The sequence below is a fragment of the Myxocyprinus asiaticus genome, chromosome 12, assembly GCF_019703515.2.
Source record: "Myxocyprinus asiaticus isolate MX2 ecotype Aquarium Trade chromosome 12, UBuf_Myxa_2, whole genome shotgun sequence".
Taxonomy (NCBI): domain Eukaryota; kingdom Metazoa; phylum Chordata; class Actinopteri; order Cypriniformes; family Catostomidae; genus Myxocyprinus; species Myxocyprinus asiaticus.
Window position 1 is genome coordinate 42437947 of NC_059355.1, and position 7788 is coordinate 42445734.

General features: G+C 34.9%; 1 pseudogene; it reads right to left on the reverse strand.

Annotated features, from left to right (window-relative positions):
* Positions 1-1231: 1231 nt before the first annotated feature.
* LOC127448808 (immunoglobulin-like and fibronectin type III domain-containing protein 1) lies at positions 1232-3759 on the reverse strand (annotated as a pseudogene).
* Between the last annotated feature and the right edge of the window lie 4029 nt (positions 3760-7788).

Below are 7788 nucleotides of genomic sequence, written 5' to 3' on the forward strand. Positions count from 1 at the left end.
CAGGCTTAAGATAGGTACAGATGGAGATGAAGTAGCTGAAGAGTGAACCCAAGTGCAGATTTATTTACAGAGCAGATATCTAAAGCATGAACCCTAAACAAACAATGATAAATGACTAGACCTGACACAGAACCAGATAAACTGGACAAGGAAACAGAGTTGCAATCAACAATACTCAATAAGGGACTATGGTAAACAAGAGGGCTTAAATACACTGACAAGGGAAACGCATGACAAATACAACCAATGACAGGACTAAACTAATAACAAGATAACAAGAGTATTAAACAGGAACCAATTACAGAACAGTTAATAACAAGTTAACAAGACAATGAACCAAAGAGAACAAGACACATGAACATGAGGGAAAAAGGATATCACATGACAAGACAAGAAGTACACCGAACTTCAAACTAAAAGTCTTAAATACACCTAGTGACCTCTAGTGGCCGCTTGGGCAAATGTCCCAGGTGTAACACCCTCAGCCTGATCATGTTCTGCTTATTTCTTTCATAGAGTGACTTACTGTGGCTAACATGGAATAAGGCACTGAAATAAGGGTAGCACTTTACTTGCACATATTAATTAATGCCAACAGATTAGAGATGAATTGAAAGACTTTTGTAGTGAACAGTCACTGTTTCTCATGCAGTTTTATTTACACCAACAATTATCAACAATCAAGTCTCCTGCCATAAGGCCTTCATCAGAAACTGTAGTCACACCTTCACCTTTTTAAACTTTCTCTCCTGCAGTAGCGGATTTAGACATGGGCGACATGTTCCGCGGCACGAGGCACCCACACATACCCCCGTGGGTACCTTTGGGGGCGTGTTGAAGTGGGTTTCGCCCAGGGCGACATACAAGCTAGAACCGCCACTGCTCTCCTGCAAATCCTGCAAAATCAGTCACCTGAATGTGTATATATTTACAGTATGTATAATTTCACTACCAGCCAAAAGTTGGGACACCAAGCATTGGGACATTCTTATGATCATAATCATTTTGTCCAGACTTATGCTTAAATGTTTGAAATTAGTTTTATAGACAAATATAACATGTGGATAGCTGCTAATGAAAATTAACAGCATTAAAATGTAAAGCCATGTCAATGGTGTCTTTATTTAACAGATTATAATACAGTGCACTCAGCAAACTTGGTTTCCTTATTAAAAGTTTTTTTGTGGATCTCCTTCATTTGTCTGTCTTTTCCTCCAGTGTCTGGAGAAGATTATGCACTCCTGGCCAGTCCAGTATCTCCAGAGGCATCTCTTCTGATCTTTTTCTCTGCTCTTGAACTATCTCCAGAAGAAGATGCAGAACCCTCACTGTCCACTGCACCTTCTGCCTGTTTTTCCACACTGGCTGTCTTCATGCAGACTGATCTCACAGTGAAAACAGAAACAGTAGGTTGACTTTTCTTTAGCTAAAATGTATATGTGCTTGCCAAAATGCGAATGCCCCATTTAATGAGTGTAATGTCCATAGAGTTGTTTTAAGCTGTACAGGCTGTAATACAGTGAAGACTGCATATTATATAAATGAATTCCCCAACCCAAACCCCAAACTTAATCCTAAATATCAGTGGAGAAAACATTTTATGTTAGATGGAAAAATGCTGGCCACTGATGTGAATGCTGTCACTTCCTGGTTTCAACACGGGATCCAGACCTGGGCCTCCCATGCTGCTGATGCAATATGCTTCTGGTTGCGCCACAGTGGAGGGTAAACACACTGGAGCTGATCCAAAATTGTCTGATTGGAGATGGCCATTGTTAGTAAGTCGGCATAATGTGGCCAATCCTAGGGTACTGGTACTCTCGGAAACAACATGCCGACTTCCTATGTGATTAGGTTGCTTGATGGCCACAATTCTTTCTTCATTTAGAGGTCTGCATTCCCACAAAACTCCCGCAGAACCTGCGGGACCCGATTAGATTTCTTGCAGCGCAGGATTACATTTCCAAGTTGAAGGCAGGAGCAGATGGTACGTCATCACTCGCGCCTTCAGCTTGGGTTGTTTTCCGGTGATTCTTTTTGCCTTTAAGGTCTAGATTGTTATCAGCTGAATTGTGACACAGGCAAAAAATAAAATAAATAAATAATAAAAAAATATAATAAAAAAACAGACAAGAATATAAAATAAGACTTAATGTGCACACTGCACAGTATACATGTTTTAACCGATAAATTGTTACAAAGTCAACCATACTGTATCTTCTTAACAAGTATTGGGAAAGGTATTTTGAAACTGTAACTTGCTCAAATACATTTGTTGTTGTTGCTGTTGTTGTTATAATTTAAAGTAGTAGCCTAGTCCAACCACAGTAAAGCTACCCTTTTGAAAAAAGTAGCTGACTACACTTTCAAGTTACTAGTAAAAATTAGACTACATTTTGAAATTATTTAAGGGGACAATATACTGTATTTTAGATAATTACAAGATTTTATAACTTGACATATAATCTGGCACGAAAACAATGTGGGTCTCATTTAGAATGACAAAAATGTACACTTAGTACAACTAATAGAACTGAAACGGCCAAATGTATATATCTGAATTGAAAACATATTGATAAACCATAGTACTGAGCTAATTATTTACTTCTCTACAAAACAGAATAAGTAAACTGCTTTTGGAAATGATGACTCATTAGTGAATCTGTTTTTGAAACAATTCATTGGAATGAACCATCTGAACGAACCAATTCACTGAAACAAACTGTTTAAACCAATTGACTTACGCATCCTTCAAGTTAAAGATTCAAGTTTATTGTTGCATGCACAGTGAAGAGCAGTGAAATATGTTTGTTTACAAGCTTCCATGCTGTGTTGTACAATACAATAAACATAAGTACAATACAGATAATACACAATGTACGCAATATACAGGAAACACACAACATACACAGTACAATCTAGAATAGTGCAAAATCAATGCGGGAGACCTCCAATTTGGATTTTGCTTATAGGGCCCCCATATGCTCTGAAACGGCCCTGGGCTGTGGTTACGTTTACCTGACCACAGCATTGAAAAGAGGACATTGCCTGAATGACTGGAATTCTGAATGATTTTCTCTGCCTTTGTCCTGCACCATTTGGTAAAAAATGTCCAGCAGGGTTGGCAGTCTACGCTTGATGAAATGTTCAGCTGCTTGTACCACCATATCCAGGTCAATACTGGAAAAGCTATAAATCATTGTCAGTCTTAATCTCTGTTAGATCTTAATCATTGTTGTTAATGGTTACATCCAAAAATGTTTCGAAAATGTTGAATTCATACCTTCCACTACCGGCAAGGTGTTACAGGACTTGATTCCAGCCACAGCTACATAGATGCATTTGTCCATTTACATACAATCCATCACCACCAGTCTGTGGATTAGCTTGTCTTTGGACAAAGTGATATAATATTTCTCTCCTTGTTCTAATTGATTGTTCTTCCCCGCCCACATGATTTTAGAAGAGTGTTTGGAGAGGACACCCTCAAAAATGCCATCTTCTCTCTCCATGGCTTTAACATAATTTAAATTTACCAGAAAATCTACCACTGGAACTACAAGAAAGGGTTATGGTTACTTGGTGATCTCTAAATTCTTCTGTCAATCTCTGTCATGAAAGATATAAAGATGAGCTTTAATCACTCTTGAATTTAGTTTGGAACACATTAACATCCTCTATATCTAACTGGTAAAGGCCAGCATCATCTGGGAGAAGGTCCCTGATTGTGAAGATATATTTCTTGGCTACTTGTTTCAAGTTGTTTCATTTCCATATTGAAATCTTGAGAATAGGAAATTGTCTCTCTCTTTTTTCCTCCCCCTCTTTTTTTATTTATTTATTATTTTTTTGTTGTTGAGTAGAACACAAAATTAGAATTTTGGTTTTCATGTGGCATTTTTCCCATACAACAATAGTTCATAGTTACCAAATGGTATGAGCTGGACAGTCGTGTTCACTATGAACAGTTGCTTATGGAAAAGAACTGCTCCAAATTCTTCTTTTGTGTTCAATGGAAAAAAAAAGGAATTTGGAACGACAGGGTGGTGAGTAAAAAATGACAGAATTTTCATGTATGGGTGAACTATACCTTTCAGAATACACTTGTTCTGAAATTGTCTTGAAACATGAGTTACCTTGTAAATTAAAATACTACTACTGGGGTCTAGAAGGTTCGGATCAAATTCAAAGGAGGCAGTGCCATCAGGATTCACATCAATGTGTCTGAGGTTGGAAATGCTTTGATAAATGGTGAGGAGAAAGATTCTTTTCAAGAGAGGCTATCATAATAATATAATTTCACACAGCAAATGTAACTCCATAAACAAATCAAAACCACCATTAACCTTCCAGTGTACCTTGGCTTGCACTTCTCTCTCTCTCTTTATCTCATGTAGTTTCTTCAACATCCATCAGAAGTTTGTCACCCCTCCCAGAACTTTGGGTCAATTTCACCATCTTTCTTTGCTTTGGTTTTAGGACAAAATGTACTGCAGGGTTGAAAGGCAATTCACAGTTGATTAAAGGAGGAATATAACTATAGGTTAAGGGATATAGTTTAGAAAAGCTTTGAAAAGTGTATCAAACTTTTAAAACTTATTTCCTACATTTTTCACCACCAAACTTTATTAATGCTTTGGGGGACCATGTATCCCTACCTGTTGGATATCTCAGCAGTTCATATCTTGGAATAAAATAATAAAATAATAATGAGTTAGTCACAAGGATTGCCTGAAATGACTATCTCTTTAAAGCTAAATTTACATCTTAAGATCAAAACACCCTTTTCTTTTTAGGACAGTCTTGTATCCCACTAAATAAAAAAATGAAACACACATATTTCAAATATTTTAATTTCTACATAACAAATAGTTATAAATTGCAACAGTGGCCTCCAAAAAATTCTGGACACTTTAACCATGCTTAAAGGGATAGGTCACCCAAAAATGAAAAATGCTCTCATCATTTATTCAACCTCATGCCATCCCAGATGTGTATGACTTTCTTTCTTCTGCAGAGCACAAACAAAGATATTTAGAAGAATATCTCATCTCTGTAGGTCCTTACAATGCAAATGGTGATCAGACCTTTGTAGTTCTAAAATCACATAAAGCAAACATAAAAGTTATCCATATGACTCCAATGGTTAAATCCATATCTTCAGAAGCAATATGATAGGTGTGGGTAAGAAACAGAACAATATTTAAATTCACAATCCTTTTTTAATCTAAATCTCCACTTTCTAAACAGGCACCACATGTGACTTTCAGATGTGAAAGTGGAGATTTAGAGGGAAAAAAAGGACTTAAATTTTTATCTGTTTCATACTCACACCTATTATATTGCTTCTGAAGACATGGATTTAACCACTGGAGTCTTATGGATTACTTCTGTCACCTTTATGTAATATTTGGAGCTACAAATGTCTGATCACCATTCACAAGCTGAAATATTCTTCTAAAAATCTTTGTTTGTGTTCATTAGTTATGCACATGTGGGATGGCATGATGGTGAGTAAATGATGGGATATTTTTTTATTTTTTGGGTGAACTATCTCTTTAACCAAAGCTTAAAAATGTACGAATGCCTTGGGTATTATATGACAAAATATCGAACCAAGTTTATTTTAAAGAAAGATAACACAATGCACTTTTCAAGTACACATTTAACACAATGTCTTGTTAAAGTAAAGGTATGTCTGAGAAAGATCAAGCATAATTTGACTTGATTTGATATTTTGTTATCTAATCCAGAAATGTATACATTCAATCTAAATTCATACATAGCTACATAAGAATTTCATAGACTTTTAAGTGTCCAAATACTTTTGGGGCCACTGTTTTTTTCAAGAATGAAAAAGGCCCACATTTTCCTACCTTCAATGACACTCAGGACAACAGTGACCATTGCCTTTTCAAATTAAATAGTTGCAAAACATGGGTGTCTGCTTGATCAAGAGAAATGTTGGATCTGGACAACAGAACCAAAAGATTTTTAGGAATATAATTTCTAGAATATCTCCAGACATTGAAAACCTAGATCACCTCTATAGTGTATTCACAATAACTGGGGTCACATTTGGTTTGATATCTCTTTGGATCTGAAATATCGCCATTATTTCTGGCCAATGTTACAGTTGGGACTGGATCCCCTACTGCAATGGCCTTAAAAACAGCTAGTCTACCTGTATGAAAAAATAAATAAATAACCCAGAAACACTCTGACAGATATTGTACCAATATATAGTATAATCTAATGTAAAACCTATGCAAGAACAAAGAAAAAAGAATGGTGAGAGCAATAGGTTTGCAGGTGAAATTAGGGTGACTCTTTCCCTCTGGGAGTTCCTCCACAAACTGCATTATCATCACTCCAGGTATTTTTTATTTCTTTTTAATGCCCACTAATGACACAATGACAAAATATTAATACGCTCTGAGATTTTACATGTTTGAATGTTACAAAATATATCTGTAAACATAAAGAAAACTCCACCAAGCTGGTCATATTACATCCACCATTATAAATATTGTTTTGTTAGTAACAGGGTTGGGGAGTAACGGAATACATGTAACGGGATTACGTATTTAAAATACAAAATATAAGTAACTGTATTCCACTACAGTTACAATTTAAAACATTGGTAATTATAATACAGTTACATTCAAAAAGTATTTTGATTACTGAAGAGATTACTTTGCATTTTATTGTCATTTGTTTCATTTAATATTTAGTCCTTTCAGATGGAAAACATTTATACATATAAATGATGCGATCCAAAGTGCATTTGAACAGATGATGTGTTACATTCATACGAGCAGACCGAGAAGTAAGTTTGAAGTAAGTTTGGAGCAGAAGAAATAGAAATAAACCTTGTGTAAATTGTCAGCTTTACGCTAAGCTAAAATGCTATTTCTAGCCAATTTACATGCACATGTTACCAGGCACGATCATATTTTTTTTTTTTATCAAGAAAATTCACGTTGGATCATAATTTCTTTTTTTCTAGTATGACCTTTGATATTAGGGCAAAAATCATATTCTTGATAATAATTTTTTTATTGTTCTCCTGTAAAAATATCTAAAAATCCTTAAAACAAGATACATACGATTGATCTTGTTTTAGAAGCAACACTGCATAAGATATTTAGGTTTTTCAGAGAATGTATTTTTAACATGTGTATTTTGTCTTACTGTACTGGCAGAGTTTTTATAGTCACAACAAGTGAAATAATATACCAGTGCTGAAGAAGTAATCCAAAGTATTTAGAATACGTTACTGACCTTGAGTAATCTAACGGAATGTTACAAATTACATTTTACAGCATGTATTCTGTAATCTGTAGTGGAATACATTTCAAAAGTAACCCTCCCAAGCTGGTTAGTAATCATTTAGTACACAACAGCTGTATTCAGGGACTGGTTTTATTATTATTAAGTACACTTTACAATAACGTTCCATGCATTAACATTAGTTAATGCAATAAGTATTATGAATAAATAATGAACAATATATTTTTTACAGCATTTATTTATCTTAGTTAATGCTAGTTTATAAAAATACAATTGTTAATTGTTAGTTCATGTTAGTTCAGATTAACTAATGTTAACAAATAAAAATTTTGTTTTAAAAAATGTACTAGTAATGTTGAAATTAACATTAACCAAGATTGACAAATGCTGTAAAAGTTTAGTTCATTGTTAATTCATATTAACTAATGTTATAAAGGGAACCTTACTGTAAATTGTTACCGTAAATTCAATTTGTAAATTACCTTGCCCCGTTGC